General features: G+C 50.8%; 1 long non-coding RNA gene across 1 annotated transcript in view; it reads right to left on the bottom strand.

Moving 5' to 3' along the window:
• The window catches only part of LOC119626487 (uncharacterized), a 39,866-nt gene extending 17,356 nt beyond the window's left edge, over nucleotides 1-22,510 (bottom strand). The window contains exon 1 of the long non-coding RNA XR_012095061.1: nucleotides 14,911-22,510. This is a non-coding gene — a long non-coding RNA (uncharacterized lncRNA). The remainder of the gene's footprint in view (nucleotides 1-14,910) is intronic.
• Nucleotides 22,511-23,521: the final 1,011 nt, after the last annotated feature.

The raw sequence follows: 23,521 nt of genomic DNA, 5'->3' as shown, positions 1-23,521 counted from the left end.
TAACACAGGATACCCTATGCAATTATCCAAGGACTTTAAATGATTACATTATTTATCCCTTCTAACAATCAAAGAAATATACAGTGGTTTCTGCCCCTTCTATAGATGAGGAAGCTGAATTTCCCACAGCGAGTAGGAGTCAGGGTGAATCAATGCTGTGGAGATGGGTTCTAATCTTAGAGTCTCCCCGGGAACCACCTCAGAGTACGGAGAGGCCCTGAGGGTGTCCCACCGTGTGAGGAAACACAGGGAACCTGGTGTGCCCCCAAACAGGAGCGTGGCAGGAGGCTTCCTGTCAGAGTGTTGGATACCAGGGAAAACACTGGTTTTCCACTGTAGGCACCAGCAGTTTCCCTTCTCCAGGAACTGAGTCCACTTCCCCCTTCCTTTAGCTCCTGCCCCTGCCCAGGTAGCGTCCCAGCCTCAGAAGGGATTAAACCATCCAGACCACTCTGCAGGTGAGTCACTAAAGGGGGTTCAACAGGCACTGGGGGCAGACACTCAAGACACCCAGGGTTACGGGCAGCAATGGGCTGTCTGATCTGTGGTTTAGCAACAGATTGTAATTCTAAACACGGCATTCGTTATTCCACTGTGTGGCTTCTAATTAACTGCCAGAAATGCATTGTTGAGGGATGATGGATTGTCCTGGAAGAACTATTAATCCTGTCACTGCCCATGTGCAGCCCAAGCCCAGAGCCACTGACTCCGGAGACCCTGGGCTGCATTGCAAGGACCCGAGGTGACTGCTCCATGCCTGGTAGTGATGACATCAGTGGCATCTCGTCACCTGAACCTGGAGGGGCACACACCTGGGTCCTTCCAGGTACCACGGTTGCCACAGACAAGAAGGTGGTGCCAGAGGATGTCCCCCTGAGTAGTGAAGGATGGCCAAAGTAATCGACCACATTTCGTGAAAAGGAAATTACTAGGGGTGGATATAAGGTCCTGCACTTGGGGCTGCAAAAGCCAGTCACGTGAGCACAGGGAAAAGGCCGAGTCGACAGTGAGCGTCACTAGGTAGGTGGCAACCAGCCACCTAGAAAGCTGGTGCAAAAAATAGTCTGCATTAAAAAAAGCGAGATATCGCTAAATATAACCTTGTTTTACATGGGGGTCACACTGCTCAATTCTAACCAACCTATTTAAAAAGATTATAGTAGGGGTTTCTGGAGAAACAGAACTATTTTAAGGAATTGGCTCAAGCCATTGTAGGGAGTTGTAAGTCTGACATCCGTAGGGCAGGCCAGGAGGCTGGAAATTTAGGTAAGGGTTGAATCCCTCCTTCTTCAAGAAACCCCAGGTTTTGTTCCTAAGGCCTTCAACCGACTGGATGAGGTCCCCACCCTACATTATGGAAGATAATCTGTTTTATTTCTTTACAGTCCACTGACTGTAAATGTTAATCACAACTACAATATCCAACTGCAATATCCAGACCAGTGTTTGACCAAACAGCCATGCACCACAGCCTAGCCAAGCAGACACAAGAAACTCTCAAAGAGACATGAGCATATCAGCCTGAATTCTTTTTGTAAGACACTTACAAATGTATTGTATTGTTTTACATGTTATTTATTTTAAAAGAGATTGCCAGTTAAAGTAGGACATGAGGCATTCTTATGACAATTTTTATTTTGTATTTATTCAAAGAGTTGTTTGGGCTTTTTTGGGTAATGCTTTTTCTTTTTTCTTTTTTTTTTTTTTTTTTTGAGACGGAGTCTCGCTCTGTCACCCAGGCTGGAGTGCAGTGGCACGATCTCGGCTCACCGCAAGCTCTGCCTCCCGGGTTCACGCCATTCTCCTGCCTCAGCCTCCCGAGTTGCTGGGACTACAGGCGCCGCCATCACGCCTGGCTAATTTTTTATATTTTTAGTAGAGACGGGGTTTCACCATGTGAGCCAGGATGGTCTCGATCTCCTGACCTCATGATCCGCCCGCCTCGGCCTCCCAAAGTGCTGGGATTACAGGCGTTGAGTCAACTTTTTCTTATACATATTCTTTTACATAAGTACAAGCAAAAAATCTGTAAAGTAAGTTAAGATATTCTTAAAAGTTCATATTCAGAGTCAAAGTCCGCTGTACCACGTTGGCATTCAGAGCCGGTGATGTTCCGATCTTTCCACTCGATGTTGTCTCTGCATCACAAGTCTGGCTCGTGCAGCGTTTTACAGAAAACGACATGGGAACTGGAAGCCACTGGGAGGGTTCTGCAGTCATGTGGCGCCTACTCTTGACTCTGGCTTTGGGAATATTGCTAAACATGCCCACTTCACTATCACCCACAGCCGTCTGATTGCTGGGGCCCAGAAAATCCACCTGTATTGTCCTCTGGGTGGTTTTCTAGGCCACTGACACCCATTCTGAAAGGTTTGGGGCTGCAGCCTCTGGTGTTTGCTCAAGTGCCAGGATTGGGCACTCTTCATGGCCAACACCGAGATAAAGCCACCGTGAGGAGGGGTGGCTTGTTCTTATTGCAAAGGTACTAACATTTGGGAAGGAAATGAGTATTCCAAACTAAGGAAACACATTCATACCAAGTAATTATGGAGGTCTTGCTATGTGGCGGTCACTGGCCTAAAGCCCCACATACATTACCACATTTAACCCACACAACAAACATACAGAGGGTGTGCTGCCATCGTGCCCATCTCGCAGATGCGATGAGAAGGAGCAGAGGAGTGAAGCGGCTTGCCCTGATGTACACCGGCCAGGGAATGGAGCCAGCAAGCGGCCCAAGCCGGCCTGCCCAGGCCACTGCGCCACCTGTGCTAGGAGAGGATAGTGACCACCGCGCTCCAAGCGCGCTCCTGGGAAGAGGTCTGATAATCCCACCCAAAACTGATGGGGGAACCTGAGACAGCAGAGCCTTGCAGCAGAAGGGCCGAGTGCGAGGCAGTGAGCGCCCCGCCGGCCTTTCTTCCCGTGAGACGGCTGCACTGGGCCTGCAACCCTGGGGCCCCACGGAGGGAAGCCAGGGCACATCCAGCACCCCTGGCCCAAAACAGCTGCCTCAGCCTCGCACGCACGCGGGGAACCCGAGGACTGCTGCTGCTCCTCCTCTGGGCGCAGGAATCCTTTGATGAGGAAATTGGCACCCAAACCTCCCTGAACGACGCGGTGCTTCACGTCAGTAGGAGACAGAGAAAGTCAAAGTCTCAACTGACAAAAAGGGTATGAGCGTTTTGTTCCCCGGATCAGCACGAAGAAACCCTTATCGGCCTCAAAGATGTTACCAGATAAATATTGTATCTTTCAAAAACCCCTTCCAGTGGCCCTTTAAAAATGTGCTCATGACAGTGTAGCTCCCTTTCACCTGCTGAGTGTCACAGGTCACCTCTCCAGCCCGAGTGTCCCAAGGCCCCTCCCCACAGCTGACTGCAGGGGTCTCAGATCGAACTTCCGTATGAGCAAAAGCCCGTAATCGTCATGCGCTCAGAAGCTGGTATGTGCTGGTCCTCGGAGTCTGATTGGAGGGGATGCTTCTCCCTTCTTCAAATGCAGTCCTTAAAAATGACAGTTTTACTTTAAAATTCTGAGTATTGGGCTGGGTCCGGTGGATCATGCCTATAATGCCAGCACCTTGGGAGGCCGAGGCGGGCAAATCACAAGGTCAGGAGTTCGAGACTGGCCTGGCCAAATGGCGAAAGCCCGTCTCTACTAAAAATACAAAAATTAGCTGGACGTGGTAGTGGGTGCCTGTAATCCCAGCTACTTGGGAGGCTGAGGCAGGAGAATCACTTGAATCCGGGAGACAGAGGTTGCATTGAGCCGAGATCGTGCCATTGCACTCCAGCCTGGGCAACAGAGCAAGACTCCATCTCAAAAAAAAAAAAAAAAAAAATTCTCAGTATTTTTCCCCTGACTCATTATCCAGTAGAGTCTGGAGCCCAGAGGTCTATGGATCATAATAACTAGAGGGGCTATTGAACTCAGGACTTTAGGGAGATAGCAAAAGGGTTTCCAGAGAATGCCTGAGGCCACATTCTGTAATGGGAAATACGTGGTTTCCCCCGCTGGGTGACATGCAGTGACTATGAAGACGCCGTGTGGTTGTGGCCAGCTCCAGCTCTTCCTCACTAAGAAGACAAGGTAGAGTGTTTCTTTGATATTTACCGAATGCTCTCTCAAGCCCCGTGTATGGCAACGTCGTCTCTGATCCCTTCTGGACCTCTTCCGGAGCCCCAGGTGGACTGCACGATGCTGGGATGCCGCCCTCTCCTCCACCTCCACCCGCACAGACTCAGAGCACGGCTGCTGGTGCCACGGCTTTACCCGCCGACCCCGTCAAAGGCTCGGCTCACTTCCCACCTTCCGCGAGTGCAGCCGCTTTTGTCTCTCTGAACCAAGCTCACTGAATGTGCACCTGGGTGTCCTCCCACCAAGGGTCCCACTGACCCTTTGGTATGAGTCCCCCCCCACCCCCCCCCACCAGCCCCTTCTCTCCCAGCTGCCGGCCCTGCCTCACCCAGTGAGTTCCAGAGCAGGGGACAGGACTGGGCTACTGAAATGGGGTCTTGGGCAAGTCACTGTGTGAAAAGGGAAAACAAACTCCCTCACACTCAACATCGGACGCTTCTGTGACCAGATGTGTTTGCGTTTTCCCCGCATGCCAAGCAGTTCTGCAGTGAGCACCAGCTGGGTGTCCGATAATTCAATCCCAACACCGTCCTCCGGGGATAACATCAGATCCCACAGGGTGTCCGATAATTCAATCCCAACACCGTCCTCCGGGGATAACATCAGATCCCACAGGTTTCGGGCTAAGTCACACGGGGTTTGCCCCACTTCAGATGCCACGTGCAAGTGCCAGGCTGGGGCCTGTGTGTCTGACCAACCCACTATCAATCAGGGACCCCACAACCCCCGATGGGTTTGATCATTTGCTAGCACAGCTCGCAGGCTCGGGGAAGCATTTTACTTAGGGTTACCCGTTGATCATACAGACTGAATATTGGTTCACGGTTACAAAGGCGACGGAACAGCAGCCAGATGCAGAGGTGCACAAGGTGTGGGGTGGGGGGAGCACATTGCCGCACCCTCTCTGGTTGCCCCTCTCCAGCACCTGCAAGTGCCCAGTAGCCTGGGAGCTCATCTAATCGTGTTGCTCAAGTTTTTACCCAGATGAGGCCAGGCGCCGAGGCTCACGCCTGTAATCTGGAGGCCGAGGTGGGCAGATCACCTGAGGTCAGGAGTTCAAGCCCAACCTGGCCAACATAGTGAAACCCTGTCTCTATTAAAATTACAAAAAAATTATCTGGGCATGGTGGCAGGTGCCTGTAATCCGAGGTACTCGGGAGGCTGAGGCAGGAACTTGGAAGGCAGAGGTTGCAGAGAGTCCAGACCAGGCCGCTGCACTCCAGCCTGGGCAACAAGAACAAAACTATGTCTCAAAAAGGAAAAAAAAAAAATGTTTTTACCAAGATGAGTCTCCAGGCCGCCTTCTCTTCACAGAGGCTCAAAGTCCTAACCCTTCCATAGGGTTTGGGTCTGTGTCCCCACCCAAACCCAAATCCCATCTTGAATTGTACTCCCATAACTCCCACGTGTTGTGGGAGAGACCCAGCGGGAGGTCACTGAATCCCTGGGGAGGTTTTCCCTATTCGGCTCTCATGGCAGTGGATAAGTCTCACGAGATCTGATGGTTTGATAAGGGGAACCCCGTTTCACTTGGCTCTCTCTTGCCACTGCCATGTAAGAAGGGCCTTTCCCCTCCTGCCGTGATTGTGAGGCTCCTCCAGCCACGTGGAGCCGTAAGTCCAATAAACCTCTGTCTTTTGTGAATTGCCCAGTCTCTGGTATGTCTTTATCAGTAGCACGAAAGCAAACGAACATGCCCTCTATCACTCGGGGAGCATATTAATGCCCATGGGGCATTTCTGGACTCCCCTACCCTATTCTTCAGGGGGCATATTGTGATGCACCCCTGCACAGGAAGCCCTGAGGATGGCTAGCTCAGCGACGTCCCCTTGGAGAAGCTCTCCTTGCCCGGCCACTGCCCTGGGCCCTCACTCCAGTTGCACGGTATCGGTGTCCAAATACATGGATTGTTGCCAAGCCCTTCTCTTGGGCCCTTTTTGGGAAAAACCGAGGTAAGACAAGGGCTAGAGTGTTACAGATTTGGATTCCAACTGCAGAGAAGTGAAGGCTCAAACCATTGGGATGAGGGGATGTCAGAGCGGGAGCACAGGGCCGAATAGAGGGGCTCTGCGGAGCCTCCTTTATCAGACGGGAGAGGGAGGGTTGCTCTGGTGCAGACAAGGCCTCTTCCAAGAGGGCCTCGGAGTGCCAGACGGACGAGTGTGGCTTCTCGACCTCGGAGACTCTAGGGACAGCCCATGCTGTGAGCTGCCTCTGGAGATTCAAGTTTGATCCAAATGACTGACCCGGAGAACAGGATCTGGCCCCTCACCTGTTCCCTCCTGCTTCTTAAACAAACACGAAGCACGTTTCTGCTGCCTGAGGGTGCTCACTGCCAGTAACACTGAGAGGTGAAAACCAAAGGGGACCCAAAGATTGACAGTGACACAGACGTCCCGCAATCCTGGTGTGTGGAAAGCTTGGAGCCGGCGTTTGCCTGGCCCAGGCCTGCACTCCCACCACAGTGACCTTTGCTTCTCAAGGCCTGTCTCTCCCACAGTGGTGAAAAGAAACTCCAGCGAGGCAGGAGGATGCCGGGAGAAGGTGGTGTCCCCAAGACAGGGAGGAAGGTGGCGAGAATAAAGGCCACCATCAGGGTGCAGTCACAGAGAGGCTGAGGGAGAGGAGGGCCGCTGACATGCAGTAGAGTTGGCATTTCTGTCTCTGGTGACCTTTGAGAAGGCAATTTCTGTTTTGTGGGGAGTGCGGGATCCAGACAGTGACAAGTTGAAGGCTGAGTGGGCAAGGAGGCCCACGGGGAGCACCAGGAACCCAGGCAGTGAATTAGAGGGAGCAGCAGCAAAGTAATAAAAGGGGGCAACAGAGACTGTACAGACAACAGGGACCCAGGCAGTGTGTCAGAGGAGAGATGCGGGGCAGTGATTGTGGGAGGTGCTGGAGAGAGGACCTACATAAGGGGGGCCTGCTGAGTCCCAGCTGCCTCCCACACCAGGCTCTGCAGTCCCCAGAAGAGATCTGTCCTGTTCTTCATCCACAACACCCACACCCACCACCAAACACGGGGTGGTGCACAAATACCTGCAAATGAAAATGGAAGGAAAGAAAGGGAGGGGAGGGAAGTGAGGAATAGAGAATTTGAGATATAAAAGAAGAGAAATGGAGGTTCTACTGAATAATCTCAACTTTTGCAGATGACTAAGAGAAAAATGTTATCTGCTCAAAGATGTAGCAGGTCGGGGAAGTGCCGGAGGGTTCGGCGATGGGAGGAGGCTGTGGAGACGCCTGTGAGTGACACACTAAGGACAGCTTCCCAACTGGGAGCTGGCGCAGGTCAGAGGGCCAGGGCACGTCGGCCACCAGCCCTGAGGATAGAGGACCTGGTCAGCACCTGCAGTCCTAGCGGCCCCACGGTGGCATCTCAGGGTGGCTCAGCTCACTGCGGCACAAGGGGACCAGCACTATACGTGTGGCCAAGGGGGTGCTCTGCCGCCACCACACCTCTCCAGCAGCCGGGCCCCTGGTCAACATAGGAGGAGTCTGTGCCAGCACCAAGGACCCAAGGACCCAGGACCAAGGACCAAGGACCCGAGGACCCAGGACCCAGCTGTGAGCGGGGCTGACGGGGATTCTGACAGGTGCAGCTGTAAACAGAGGCCCTAGTCTCCCTACCCACAGCCTGGGTCCATCTGTCTGCTTGTGTCTGTCCGATGTGCCCTTTGGTGCTATCTGAGCTGGCAGCAGGGAGCACACTCACTGCCCTCACAGTGCAGACGCATTCATTATTTCAAAATACTTGATATAAAAAAGTCCAATAAGAAATCCATTACAAATAAATTTTGACATTACTTTTGTGGGCAAAAGAAAAGGAAGAACTGTTTAAAACCTTAAATATAAATTCAACTGTCATAAATGTCTGAATGGTCGTTTTAAAAAAAATGGTTTCAAAACTTTTATCACCTACTTGTGTGAACAAAGTCTCTAGTCAATGGTGCCTATCAGGAAATTGAAAAAATTATCACTAAGTGTGAGGCATAAATTGCATTGTAGGCATTTTTTAAGCATCAAAACTGATACATGAAAAAAGTTATGCTCAGGAAAGCCCTCAATTTTCTCATTTAAATAATTTTATGGATTTCTAGAACTCTCACACAAATTTATTTTTAATATCTTTTTTAAACTGTGTGCTTTAAAATTTTTCATCAACCTTAAGTAATGTAAGAAAACGTAATGAATATTTTGACCACGTCCCACACAGAAACCCAAGTCCCCTCCACTCTGCTACAGTGCGACCCTCGGATATTATTTTCTGTGCATGCCACGACATGAAAAGCAGCAAGCTTGGGAAGCTCTGTGGAATCAGAGAGAAATGAATAAAAGATGATGTGTATGTGGGGAGCCAGGGCAGCTGCGATCCAGCAGCCTTCCCAGGAGAGCCTGCGTGTGAGGAGCAGCCCCCAGGTGGGAGCAGCACTGCGGGAAAAGCAGGGGCTACAGGGGCACAACCCTGGGGTGCAGTCAGGGTGGTGTAGGCCAGCCAGCTTGGGTGGGGACACAGGCATGTAGGGTGTGTTGACCTTGCCTGGGAGCCTGGATTGGGGGTTCACATGCAATCCAGGTGAACGTTGCAGAGCCAGCTGCGTGTACCTACCTGCTCTTCCCCCTTGGGACAATCCTCCCAGGCTTCTGCAGACACCCCCGACCCGAGACATTACCATGTGTTCCTCCCGTATACAGGATTTCTGTTTTAGAAGTGCTCCCTCTCACCCAGACGTCAGTCACCCGAAATGTCTCCGTATTCCTTTTTCCTGCTGTGACCTCGGTGTGTACACATCAGCCTTATAAAGCATCCATCCATAGATGCCAAGTGTACACCCGGAATCACAGGTTGGGGGGTCTGCCCCATGCAATGGGAAATGCTCCCATCAGAGACTTGGGCTCCATCTTGTTTGGGCCACTGTCCAGCCAGGGGAACCCTGGCCACCCGGTGTTTCTTTTCTGGCCTCAGCCTCCTCACTTGTAAAAGGCAGGGGTTTTACTAGATGACCTTTAAGGCTCCTGGTAGACTTGACATTTTCAGTTTCTGAGGTAATCAACATCCAAAATATTTAACTTAAATTCTGGTTGGTACCATGGCATCAAAATCACTAGAATGCTATCCCCTTGAGAACAGAAACTATACCTGCATTGTTCAAGGCTGTGTCCCTGGCGTTAAGAACACATCCTGGCGTGTAGTGGGAGCTCAGTAAATATTGGAAGAAAGGAAGGAAAGATGGATGGATGGATGAATGGATGGAGAGATGAGTGGATGGATGGATGGGTTGATGAGTGGATGGATGGATAGATGGATGAAAAGATAAATGAATGGATATACAGATGGATGGATGAATGGATGGATGGATGAGTGGGTGGATGGATGGATGGATGGATGGATGAGTGGGTGGATGGATGGATGGATGGATGGGTGGAAGGATGGATGGATGGATGGATGGATGGATGGATGGATGGATGGATGAGTGGGTGGATGGATGGATGGATGAATGGATGGGTGGAAGGATGGATGGATGGATGGATGGATGGATGGATGGATGGATAGATGGGTTAGTGAGTGGATGGATGGATAGATGGATGAAAAGATAGATAAATGGATGGATATATAGACGGATGGATGGATGGATGGATGGATGGGTGGATGGGTGGATGGAAGGCCTTCTAGGAACATATTGAAACCAATGGCTCTGTTAAATACATTGTTAAAGGTCACTCATTTGGAAAAAAAAAATGAAATCAGCAGGTCATGGGGAGTTAGTCCATCATTGGGCAAAGTAACGTTATAAAGGTACTTTTAATATCAAAACCATATTGGAAAAAAACACACTGAGTGTGGAGAGTAATGGACACATACCCATCAGAATTCCCCAACAATGGGACCAGGGAGGCTGTTGATCTTCATTTGATCAGGTTTGGAAGGCTTCTGGAAGGAGGGGAGATTGGAAAGCCTATGTGGAGGATGAACTTAGGGTTGACTGGAAGAAGACAGCATAAGGTCTACTTTAAAGAAGCCACCAAACGTAGAGTTGACACTACTGAGCAGGTGAGTCCAGGCCATGTGGAAGAGGAATGAGGAGAACCAACTCTTCAAGTTGAACATCCAGTTCTTTGAATTTAGCCAGAGGCCCCAACGTTCCAGTCCCTGGCTCTTCTCTTTGATTCTCCTCTGAGCCCTCAGAAGGATGGTAACATCTAGAATGTGGAGAACACCTGAGGAGCCACATGCCTCACCCCAACCTCCCTAGAGGAAAAGCCCTCTACCCCCTTAGATAATGCTGAATGCTCCATTAGAGGTTCATCCACCCTGTGCCTAACCTCCAGCCACCAACACCTGCCTGGCTCCTGGTCACCTTCTCTACTGTCATCCAGGGATGGTCCAGGAAATGCAAATACCTCAAATGACTGATCTGGGCAAAATCTGTAAGAGAAGTGCTGTGCCCTGGGTGGGACCATCACCTGCATGATGCAGTCTGCTTACATATAGAGGTGACAGGTGCTTCAACCCAGGTGCCCCAGGTGGACTCCTGGTCCAGGGTCAGCCGCTGGAACTCGATGGACTCATTTCCAAAGGCAGCTCGCATAGCAGCCTCACTCTCTCCATTACCCACCTCCAAGTGCTGAGTGGAAGCCAGGCTTCCCCCTCCCTGGCTCTGTTCTATCCAGTAGAATCTCACACCCAAATGACTCAGAGATGCCCTGGGAGCTGTGAAGCCTCATTCCTGGTACCTGTATTCACCGTCTATTGCTGCTGTAACAAATTATCACAAACTTGATGTCAAAAACAACACAGACTTATCATCTTACAGTTCAAGAGGTCAGAAGTCAAAATGGATGGGCAGGGCTGACCTCCCTGCTGGAGGTCCTCAGGGAGAATCATGTCCTTGCCTCTTCCAGCCTCCAGAGGTGCCCACGTTCCTTGGCTGGTGGCCCTTCTCCATCTTCAAAGCTGGCAGTGTAGCGTTGTCAGGTGTCTCTCTGACCTCTGCCCTCCGCCTCCATCCTTACACCTCCCTCTTCAACTCTCACCCTCCCGCCTCCCTCTTATAAGGACACTTGTATTTAGATGTGGACCTCCCCATAATCCAGGTGTATCTCCCATCTCAAGATCCATGACTTAATCACGTGGGTGCCCACTCTCAGGGTCCAGGGGCCACTATTCTGTCCCCCATGACACAGTTCCAGAGACTCCAAACCACCCAGTGGTTTCATATCCAAGAAAAGCTAACATCCTGATGAGCCCCACACGATCTGGCTGCAGTCACCTCTTTGATCTTAACATCTACCCCTCTGCCGCACAGGCTGAGTTCCAGCCACAGGGGCCTCCTGTGACTCCCGAACCTGTGTGGAAGGCCTCCTCTCACATCAGCGCATAGCCAGCCCTCTCCTCCTCCCAGCCTTGGCCTAAACGTCACCTTCTCAGTCACAGCTTCCCTGACCACCCTTCTTAAAACTGCAGCTCCCTGTAACACAAAGGAAAAGCGCTTGCGGGGGATGGACACCCCTCCTCACCCTGATGTGGTTATTACCCATTGTACGCCAGTATCAAAATACCCCACATACCCCGCAAATATCTATACCCACTGTGTACCCACAGAAATTAAAAATTAAAAAGAAATGGCAGCTTCATCCAATCCCCCACGCCCTGGCATTTCCTGCCCTCTGGTTCTATTGTCCTTTGCTGATCACCACCCCAGGACCCTGGGCCTCTTCCTTTTGTATTTGTTTACTGTACATCTCCTCTCACCAAAATCTAAGCTCCATGAGGGAGCTTTGGTGTGTCTTGGTCTCACTGTAACTCCACTGCCCACAATGGTCCCTAAAACCAAAGGGGCGCCCAGTCACATCTGAGAACGTCCATTTATTTGAAATTATTGTTAAGTGCCTACTCTCAGGACTGCTGCGTCCCCACCTGCAGGAGCTCAGCACAGTCCTGGCGAGCGGCAGGGGCCCTGGACCCTGAGCTCCGGCAGGAAACACAAGAATCAAGCAGTCTCTGCCCTGGAGGATGGGACATCCTGTGGGGAGGTGGACACGACACCACATGAGGGCAGCATGGTGGGGTGGGCACCAATCCACACAGTGCAAGCTACCACGAGACAACACTTCCCGGTCACTGCGTGTGTTAGGCGGCATTGCAGGCCCCATGAATGTCCCCAGCCTTGACAGCCACGTGCAGTCAGCAGAGGCCGCCTCCGGAAGGTGCAGAAGGCAGGCGTGTGATGACTCAGAGCGTTTTCCAAGAGCAGTGGCAGAAAAGCAGCCCAATGTTGCCACCACCTGTCACAGCCTGGGTCGGCCCATCCGAGGCAGCCAGTCACACACCACCTATCAGCAGGGAGCAGGATCTCATGTCCCCCTCCTTACTCCCCCAAAGATGACCAGAGACAAAACCGGCGGTGGCTGCCACCTCTGTGCTGCTCCACTGAACAGACCCAACTGCATGGGAAGAGGGGGACTTACCACCTTTTGTGAGGGTACTTGTCTCTCAGCTTGGCTTCAAAACCCACGTTCCCACCTCTTATCTCCTCCTGGAGACACAGTACACAGCTAACACAAAAGCAATTAATTGAGGCCTTTTACCAGACCAATGCATGTTTTACTCCATGTAGTACCAAGTTAATTATTTAATAGCACAGAAATGCCAGCATCCTGTGTGGGCTGAGGCTGCCATACACAGCAGAGAGAGACTCTTCTCCACTCCTCACCATTGGTAAGGAGGCCACAGATCACACTGCCTAGGGGCCAAGTCCACACGTGGAAGGGCCCATGCCTTCTGTAGTTGGCACCTCCCTGCCAGCAGCCAAGCAGGCTGGACTGTGGACTCTGCCCAAGGCAACTGCTCATTTGTTTTTCCCTCTGTACGGATGAGGAAGCCAGCTCTTCCTCCAGGATTCAGGAGGGCAAAAGGTACAAGAGCCCTGCTGGACTCTACGCCTCCCACCACGAATGGGTCGCCTTCAAAGGGACTCGTGGGCGAACAAAGGCAGGGCCGGTGCCAGGCTTGTGGTCAGGCAAGTGGATGAGTATCCTTCAGTCCCAACTGCCAACCAGGCGGCTAGCACAGGCCACAGGAGCAAAATCGCAACAATCAGACGGCTTCCCAGAGCACCGCAGGGTCAGGAAGAAATTTAAATCAAGTCTGTGCACGCAGAGATTACAAACTCGTTGGGGAAACACGTGCTATGCACGTCACCGTATACACAGCCACAGAAGCCATGCACAGAACACCAAGTACACGGCCCAGCAGGTCAGTCCCGGGAGACCAGAAGACACCGAGCTGACAGCACACTGAGGCAGTCAGGGAAGGCTTCCCGGGGAGATGGAGACGAGGTCGGGCGGTCACACAGCCAGTCAGTGTTGAAGCTGGGTTTTGAACTCAGGGAGTCCAGCTCCACAAAGCTCACCAAATTGTTTTCATTCCTCACTGCCTCTGTGTCTTTACAAGCGTTGTCTTTTTCATTATTACCACACGTCACTGTGACATCAATGGGGCTTTCACAGAAAACAACCACCCATAACGCAAGCCCCGTGAATCAGAACTGCTGGTCCCACTTCCTGTTCCCCTCTAGTCCAATCTCCACCTTGACACAACTGCTCCCAAGCTGTTTGGCCCACAGCCGCTGCTGAAGCCGACCAGCCTGCCCATGCCAGCCCCGCCAAGGACACCCAGCCACTGAAAAGGTAATGCCCAACGGCCCAACATCTTTAAAGCTGCCATCTGTCACCTCGCAGAGGAGTGCCGGTGGTACCCAGAGACTGCTCACTTACGCCTCTGGGGTGGGAGTCGCAGGAGGTGACCATGGGCTCTGTGTGGAACCAGGAGAAGCAGGCCTGGCTGTGAGATCAGGCCTGGCGAGGACACCTCCTGCAGTGCCAGCTCTGCACCATCTCCAAGTGCTGCTGCCTCCAGCATAGGAGGTGTTATCATGGACACCATAAACGTGGAACCTTCAGGGCTGGTGACAATTTTGATGGGCTGCACTAAAAATTCTGTAAAGATGGTTAAGATTTAGCATGACTGGCTGCCTCGATGCTTCTTTTTATGTGTCTATAAAAGTGATATTATCAAAGCAGAGCTCTGGGATGATTAATCTGGTTGGAGTCTTCAAGGAGTCCAGGTAATATTATTGCCAGGCCTGGAGGTGTGACCAGGGGGCCTGGATCAGGGTGGCCAAGACCCTGGCAGGGGCAGCGGGGGACGAGGGTGAGCTAAAGACGCCGGGTTTCATTTTGGATCTGTTGAGTTGAAGGAAGAGGTCAGCCTGGAACTTAGGAGCGACGGAAGAGGCCAGCATTCTTGCCTTAGCTTGGGGATGGGGTTCACCTTGCTCACTGCAGTAGTCTCAAGGCAGGAGGCTTTGCGCTGTGGAAAGGTCTGAAATCTCAGGGACAGGGACAAGCGTTGCGTGGGAACCTCCATGGAAAAGACAAGGTGGTAAGGAGAGATCTTTGGGGCTGCCGCCTCCCGACCCCCACTGAAGACAGAAAGGAGTAACAGGCAAACTGAGAACTGCCGTCTGCTGCAAGCTACAGCCCCCCTGGGCTTTTCACACGTGGACAGAGCCGCCCCCTCCCACCCAGCACTGCAGGACCCCAGCCTGCAAAGGCAATGGGCCTGGGGCTGGCATCACCCCCTCTGGGCAGCCGTGCAGGCACCCGCAGGCCCTTGTGACTTTGGTCTTTTGAGGACTGTGACAGCTCTGCCTGCGAGGCAGGTTTTGTCTCTGGTTCCTTCTCATCCACCATCACCAAGCTACTCACCACTTAGAAAGGGAAGTAAAAGTCAGGCCTGGAGGCAAATCCCGAGGAAGGCTGGGCTCGGCCTATTGTGGGCATGGGAGGGCCTCTCTGCCTGAAAGTCATGAGAGGTGAAGTCCAAGGATGGTCACTGAGGCCTCGAAGGTCCCCTCACTGTGCCACTGAGTCAGATCTTGAGTTCATCCAGGCTTGCGAGGATCCAGAGGACAGAAGGCCGTGGCTGCTACCACCATCTAGAAGACTGAGTCTCTTTCCACGCGTCCTCGGCCTGTGAGTACAAGCTGTCTGATCTGTCGACTGGAGGGCTGAGACAGGACACAGACACAATCCCATCAGGAATTTTCCAGAAGCCTCTGAGATGCCCCCTCCACCCACGATCCCTAAAATAGACAGCTCCGTCGGCGAGCAGACCTCTGGGGTCACAGACCATTTATAAAGGAGCCTGGTGCTCGCTAATGCAGCTTTGGAGCTACAGCAAAGCACAGCAAAAGCCTTGGGAAAAGTTCAGAGTGAGATTAGATCGAGCTTTCTTGTCTGGGCGAGGCGAGGCGGCTGCCGTCACCTGGTTGGCGTGGAGACCTCAACCCCGCGGACTTCAGAGTCCGGCCCCTTGGCCCAGTGCACCCTGGGAAATTCCCTGCCCACTGCACTGGGCAGTGACTGTGGCGAGGGACGCGTCCTCCCCCAGGGCCTCTGCACTCCATTTGCCTCACAACCCAGGGCCCAGCACAGTCGAGATCACCAAGGTTAGAGCTGTTTCCTCCTCTCAGAACCACAGAGGGGGTCCCGAAAGTGCAAGATGGGAATACCGTTCCAAATGCACTTGGCTTCCCTGGGACCCACTAACCAGGCAGCAGGGACCTCAGTGCTCTGGGAGGAGTTGGTGGTCCTGACGCTATGCACCCCTTTGGGCAGAATGACCCGCAGGGGACAGAGATGGCAAGGGCATCACTCAAATTACCCGGTGGACCCTCACACAGCACTCTCATTAAACAGGTAAGGGAATAAAAGCTCAGACAGGCTCGGGGAGCTGTCAAGACATATGGGGCAAGTCCGTGATCTAGACCAGATCTGTGAGAGGTTGAAGCCTTTGAAAGACGGACGTGGCCCAGGAACAGAGGATGCAGCCAAAGGGATCCAGAAGAGTTAGGCTTCAGAAGTCCGCCCACTCAGGGACAGCCAGGTCCCAGTGAGGGCCAACAAAGGCCAGCGCCCTACACCTTGAGCCTGGCTGAGGAGCCAGCCTGGCCCCCTGGGAAGGGAGGGACCTGTGCTCCATTTGGCACCCAGAATCATGCCCGATCCCAGATGGACTTCATGTCATCAGCCTTTCAACTTCACCCTCCAGGACGGTGGATTTCATAGAATAAGGAATGGTACGGGCTGTGTGTCCAATATGCAATTGTATTGTGTATGGGACAATCCTAGTTCTCACTCCACCGCCCCGTCCCAGCTGCTTCCCTATGAAATCAGCAGCAGTTCCCCTAATCCCCCTCCCCTGCTCTCTCCCATCACCCAGGCACTGCCGTCTCCCACTCTGTCTCATCCCTTCACCGAGCCCCTTTCTGGTGGCCTCAGATATACCCCCAGGGTTTTGTTTTGTTTTTTGTTTTTGTTGTTGTTGTTGAGACAGAATCTTGCTCTGTTGCCCGGGCCAGAGTGCGTGATCTTGGCTCACGGCAACCTCCGCCTCCTAGGTTCAAGTGATTCTCCTGCCTCAGCCTCCCAAGTAGCTGGGATTACAGACACCCACCACTGTGCCCGGCTAATTTTTTTATTTTTAGTAGAGGTGGGGCTTTGCCATGTTGGCCAGGCTGGTTTTGAACTCCTGACCTCAGGTGATCCACCAACCTTGGCCTCCCAAAGTGCTGGAATTACAGGTGTGAGTCACCGTGCCCGCCTCCCCCAGCCAGGGTTTTTCTACATCACAATGGTGTGACCCAAAACCTTCCCAGGAGTGGAACGGGCTGGGACCACCAGCCAGGTCTCACCCAGGGACCACCCTGGGAACCCCAGGCACCTGTACCCACCTCATTCACTGCCTCTGACCAGGCACAGGAGCCAAGCTCCATGCACCCAGGATGGAAGAGAAAGCCTGGGAGACGTTGTCTCAGCAGAATTTCTGTCTTAGAGGCCGGACCTCTCTGGCTATGATGCCCAGCAACTTTTATAAAACGTTATCTCAGTGCCGTGCTGCTCTCAGAGTTGCTGGGATCAAAAGAACAGCTTTACTCAGGGGGAAAAGATGAGGGACCAAAATCGTCAGGATATGTACAGCCAGTTGGACAGCGCAGCTCTGCTGAGTCGGATATTTGGGTTTTGTTTTGTTGCGCCTTTTTTTTGTCCTTGCTGAGATGCTTGGAGGAGGTACTGTGGGGTGCAGACAGCGCCGCTCGGCAGGAGGAGGGAAAGAGAGGCCGCGGCTTCCTGTGAAAGAGCCGGCAGAAACCACCTACGCTGATAACAGGTCCCGAGTTCAGACTCCTGCCTTAGCAGGTACGTCGGACAGGAAAATAATCATTCCCCTTAGTAACGGGCTCTCCACCCTCTAGGACTATTCAGGTATCTGACTGCTGCTCCAGTATGTCCCCACGGGCCACAGGTACATGTGCCATCCACGTGCACAGACTGCAGGAAGACCCAGGCCTCTGCCCTCCCACCTGCGGCTCCCACACAGAGTGACGTCCTGGGTGGGGGTCACCCCTCCTGCGAGGCGTGTCGTGAAGGCACCTGCCTGGGGACCGAGTCTGCACACAAGTCAGGAGCCCTGTCCCCAGATGCAGACAAGGGTCTTCTCTGGACAGACACGGCCCCAGAAGGAAGTTCTCCTCCCTAAGGGTGAGAGGGAAATGGACCAAGCCCCTGCTTCTTTGTGACAGATTCCTTGTAGGGATGGCAGTATTGAACAATAATGTTAATAATAAAGTTATCATTACATATATCACAATTAATAAAGCAATTTATATTAGGCACCTGCTACGTGCATAGTACTCTGTATGCAATATGAGAAAAAACAGCATAGCACGGCCAACCTATAATCTATAACACATTAAAGCCATCCTCAAAATGCCCTCAATTCATTCCTACTTATCCACTCATGGACTCCACATCTGATGGCATCACCTATTTGACTCCAGCACTGAGCTAGACACCTCCAGAGATGCTAAGACAAGGCAGATAGATTTTCTAGCCTTATAGGGAATACATTCTGGTTTATTGACTCAAATTATGACGCACAAAAAGCCATTGTGGGTGCCCAGGGAAGGGCGTGACTACTGAGCTGTGCCTGGGAGTGTTCAGTAGGAGTTGGACAGCTGGAAAGGGGAGAAGAGAGTGTTCTAAGGGAAGAGGACAGTATTATCATCGCATTGCGAGGGGCATTGCAAACACAGTAACAAATAACTGGCCATAAAGGACAAAATGTGATAAATGCCAAATGAGTGTTTCTGATGGTAAATGCCAGAAAATTTGGAGAAGAACGCCTGTTTGAACTGGGTGATCAGGAAAGACTACACGAAGAAGGGGAGGTCATAAGGAGTAACCTGCGGAAAGGGAAGCATATTCCAGAAGAGGACAAGGTCAATGAAGGCCAAATTTTAGGACACGTTGGGACCGTGACCACAGAGTTAGGAGTTTAATCTTGGATTAAATCTGTCACTTCCATCACAGTCCTTAGCAACAGGATCATGATTTCCTGCTTATGTGAGGGCTGTGTTTGTTTTGACAATTGCATCCTCTATGCCTGCCCTAGTTCTTGGTGCATATTCAGTATTCAATAAGTATTTGTTGGATGGATGAAGGGACAGATGGATGGATAGATGTCATTCTTTATAGACATCACTTTTAATGGTCCCATAGTATTTTATTATAAGGATATAGCATGATGGAACATACTGAACAATAATACCATTGTTCAACCATAGTTCTTAGACAATTCTTGTTTGTTAATTCATTTATTACTGTATTTCCCACTAAACTATGAATTCCATGAAGAACAGGAACCACACACATTTTACTCACCAGTGTGTCCCCAGCGTCTAACGCAGTGTTTAGAACATAACAGATCTTGGCATTTATGGAATAAATGATTTAAAGAAGGCATGAACATTTGGATTGTTTTCAACATACTGCCATTATAAATAACACGGTGATAAACATTCTTGTAGATGAATCTCAAAAACATAGGAGAATTATTTAATCCAATTGTCTGAACATGAACATATATAAAGGCTTCAACATGTGTATTCATCATGTTTTAGTTAAAGGAGTGATTTATTCTTCCATCAGCAATTGACATTTGAGAAGACTACTAGTAGTCCTCAACGCTTTGAAACGAATTACATCTTTTAAACCTTTGCTCATATGGTACGTAACAATAGTTTCTCATTTTTAACACATTTGTTTCTGGAAACAATTAACCTTTTTACTATGTTTCTTAGTCCTTGGCATTTCAAATTTTATATATATATATATAATCTTTTGTCCATTTTCCTATTGAGGTCTGTCGTAGTCCACTTTGTGTTGCTATAAAGGAATACCTGAGACTGGGTAATTTGAAAATACAATAGGCTTATTTGGCTTAGGGTTCTGCGGGCTGGAAGATCGGGCATCTGGAGAGGGCCTCAGGCTGCTCCCACTCATGGCAGAGGTGAAGGGGAACTGGGGTGCAGGGGAACTGGAGTATAGGGATCACGTGGAGAGAGAGGAGGCAAAAGAGACAGGGTAGGTACCAGGCTCTTCCTAACAACCAGCTCTGCCAGGAACTAACAGGGGGATGACTCACTTGACCCAGGGAGGGCTACAATCTATTTATGAGGAATCTGCCCTCCTGACTCAAACACCTTTCACTGGGCCCCACCTCCCAAGACCCCCACAGTACAGATTAAATTTCAACATGAGATTTGGAGAGGTCAAACACCCAAACTATAGCAGGCCCTTAATGTTTCTCTTATGAATATAAGTAAGAACCCTTCACATAATTTATTATTTGTCTTTGATAGTTGTAACCTTTGCCTTTTCATTGTAGGATCCTTTTGATGTGCTGACGTTTTTTAAAAATATATAGCCAAATCTGTTGTAAATAAATATCCAGAAGTCACAAGGAGCTTAAACAAATTAACAAGCAAAAAACAAGCAACCCCATTTAAAAACGGGCAAAGGACATGAAGAGACACTTCTCAAAAGAAGCCATACGCACAGCCAACAAGGATATGAAAATATGCTCAATATCACTAATCATTCCATCACTTTCATGCCTAGAATGTCCTTTACACCTAGAGGCAAGCATTGACTTAAATTTTCTCTTCTAATTTTAATATGTTTTTTCCCCCTATGTCCCCTTTGCTTTGTGGTATGAATTTGGGTCCTAAACTGTCTATTTTTTCGCAAAGAAAAAGCCATTTTTTCTACTGGTACGTATTCAGGGACCCCTCCCTCCCACTGAGCTGCCATCCTGCCTGTATAAAGGGTGGTTATTTGGGTGACCCTCAATAGACCTCCCACCTCTCTGAATAGTGGCACCATCATGGTCAGTAATTATTTATGATACGTTCTGCCATATGTTTAAGCAAGTCGCCTCATTCAAGTCCTCTGTCATAATTCTTGGCTATTTTCACCTATATATTTTTTAGATAAACTTAAAATTTATTTTTTCAAGTCTTTTCGTCCTCCAAAAAAAAAAAAAAAAAACCAGTTTAAGGAAAAGTTAAACTTCTAAGTTAGTGTTGGAAGAACCAACATCTTCACAATCTCCAGTTTTCTCCTTTCCTGCTGTGATTCAGGCTCTCCCCGCATGTGCTGAGTGGTGTCCGGGTGGGACATGTGGGTCACGGGGGAGCACTCGGCCTTGCCTTCCCAGCAGGGTTTTTATGCCCATGCTGGCTTTGAGGGCTCCCTGAAGCTGTGGGGTTCTCTGACAGAGCCGCGAGGATGAGATCCATACAGCAATTATTCAGCTAATTTACAATCCGAGTGAACATTTTGATCTGAATTAATTTGGTAAATTGGGCCAAAATGAAGATGAGAAGCAAGATGTAGGGAGTAGCAACATTCTGGCATAATTTTTAAAAATAAAGAAAGAAAGACACCCATACACACGAACCCTAATCTCAGCCTGCCGTGCGTCACTGGCACACCCCGAAGCACCCCCTCCCCTCTCCAGGCCTGTTTCGCATTTGTCAGGTGAAGAGTTTAAACCAGGTGGTCCTGAAATCCCTTTTTTCTCTGAGTTTTCACCAGCCAATCTGCCAACTATCATGTCTGCATTTGCTTACTGACTAGCAGATTCTGGGAGGCCTCATTCACTGGCCCAGTTGTATAACTCCAGTTATATAATTCACAATCTGAGTTCTGCATTGCTCTCTGTGGCTCTAAGGTCAAACCGAATATCTGGACTTGCAGGAGATGAGACACCTGTCAAGACATTGGATCGGCTTCCTGGGGCTTTTTCCTGACACTGAAGTACAAGCTGGAGAAAGAGGGAGGAGTCGAAAGGGTCTCCTGCTGGCTTCGGGTCTCTGGGATCAAGGCTGGATAACAAGGCCCTGGCCATGGACGCCACAGGGAGGCCGGTGGCCTTTCAGGTGAGTCTGCACGCCCTGACAAAGCCTAGCGGCAGGCCCGTGGGGACGTCCGGGGAAAGGGTCCTCACTGCTGCAGAGGTGAATTCTAATTCTGAGGCCCCCATGCACCCAAGCAGACAAGACAATGCAGAGGGCTCACCAAGTACAGTGCTGGATGAAGGAAACAGAATCACAGACCGCCCTGCAAGGCTTAGTTGTACAGACCTAAGGGAGCTCCATAGACTCTCAACCCACAGGCGGAGAGCCTGGCGGAGATGTCGTAGGAAGAGGAAAGGTGCAGTCAGACAGCCCTGAAGCCCAGTCTCCACTCACCACTCACCAGCTGTGCAACACTGGGCACATTGTTCTTCTTCCCTGAGCCTCCGCTTCTTCACTTATAAAATAGGTATTATTAACTAAATGAGTTCGCAGAGGTAAAGTGCCTCACACATGGAAGGTAGTCAATACGTGTTATTTTCTTCCTTTTTTTTCCCCAAGCCAGACACGGAGATAAACCAGAAAGAGATATGGTCCAAAAACAGTGTCAAATCCTGGCTCCCCCACCTCCTAACAATGGAAATTTGATCCTCTCTTAAAGCTTCCTTTCTTCACCAGCAAATGAGAAAAATAATACCCACAGCAAATAAGAAATCGGTGGTCGTGAACATTCTTTATCAACTCAAAGTGTCGTGAAGAGGCAAGCGAAGACTCTCATTGTTAAAGAACGGAGGAGAGGAGAACCTGCCTACGGATCCCACGGAGGCTGCAGCTGCTGTGTGGCTGCATGTGGGGTGACTTCATGGTAATTAGTGCCCAGTTCCTGTCATCAGAGCGGATCCAGCAGGCGCTGCCTGGCCTGGGAGCGGAGCCACTCTCTGCTGATCTAATGACGCTAACCTTCCCCAGGGTGCTCTCCATCACTGGGCAGCGGGCAGACCAGCTATTTTCTAGTTTGGCTTTGCCTCTCACAGCTGGGCAGCCGCCTCTGGGTTGGAACCAGGGGACTCTTGTGGGTTAGTTTTTTCACTGCAATGTTATTTTCTAGGAAACTAGGAGCAGAGGTGGAAGATGCACCCCCTGGCTCTCTGAACAACAGTTAAATGTAGATGACATGTCCCTTGGGTCTCTGGGTCTTGCACCTGCCATTCCCCCTGCATAGGACTCCTGTGCCCAGGCCCCTCCAGTATAGCTCCTCCCTGAAGACTCAGTTCCAGGTGCTCAGAAGCCTCTTCCCACAAAGTTGCCGTATCGCATGGTCTCTCCATTTCCGGTCCTCTTCCGTGGTCTCTCCATTTCCGGTCCTCTTCCGTGGTCTCTCCATTTCCGGTCCTCTTCCGTGGTCTCTCCATTTCCGGTCCTCTTCCGTGGTCTCTCCATTTCCAGTCCTCTTCCGTGGTCTCTCCATTTCCAGTCCTCTTTTGCACGTGATGGGAGCTCCTGTGGGGCAGGGACTGGATCTTGCCTCTGTTTGGGCCTCCAGTGCTTGGCTCATAGTAACCACTCAGTTGAAAACAAATTCCAGCAGATCCAAGCTCCACTGGATGTCCGTGTGCTGAGGACCTAGGTAGAGTGGCTGAGACTCGCTTTGGGAACGAAAACAGAGCAGGAGGGAGCGAACCTAGGGGCACCCACCTCACCTTGGGAGGGCCAAGGCCCTGCTTGGGCCAGAAAATTCCTGCATTTTGAGTTCTACTTATGGTGACCATGTTTTCTAGACCAAAATTTGGAAAATGGTGACCTGTTTAAGGAAGGAATCCATTTTATTGAAATGAATACAATCATGAGACGTCAACAGAGCCTTTTAAATGCAGCACCCGTAGCTCCACCAAGAGGAAAAGGCGTCTCCGTGGAGTAGGGGGAGGCAGACAGCAAACCTCCTGGTGCTCTGAGTCGGGCTGTAAAGCGACCCTCAGCAAAACCGATACGGTGTCACAGGTTAACATCCTGCGAGGGACCCAGGTCCTCACCACCAGCCGGAGTCCAAGCAACCGTGGAACCCTCCCCCACAGCGGCGGGCCACAAGGCCACAGGCTCCTTCGCAGCCCCTTCCCTGT

The sequence above is a fragment of the Chlorocebus sabaeus genome, chromosome 1, assembly GCF_047675955.1.
Source record: "Chlorocebus sabaeus isolate Y175 chromosome 1, mChlSab1.0.hap1, whole genome shotgun sequence".
NCBI lineage: Eukaryota > Metazoa > Chordata > Mammalia > Primates > Cercopithecidae > Chlorocebus > Chlorocebus sabaeus.
Note: the sequence above shows the minus strand (reverse complement) of the source record. Positions and strands in the feature narration are given on the sequence as shown.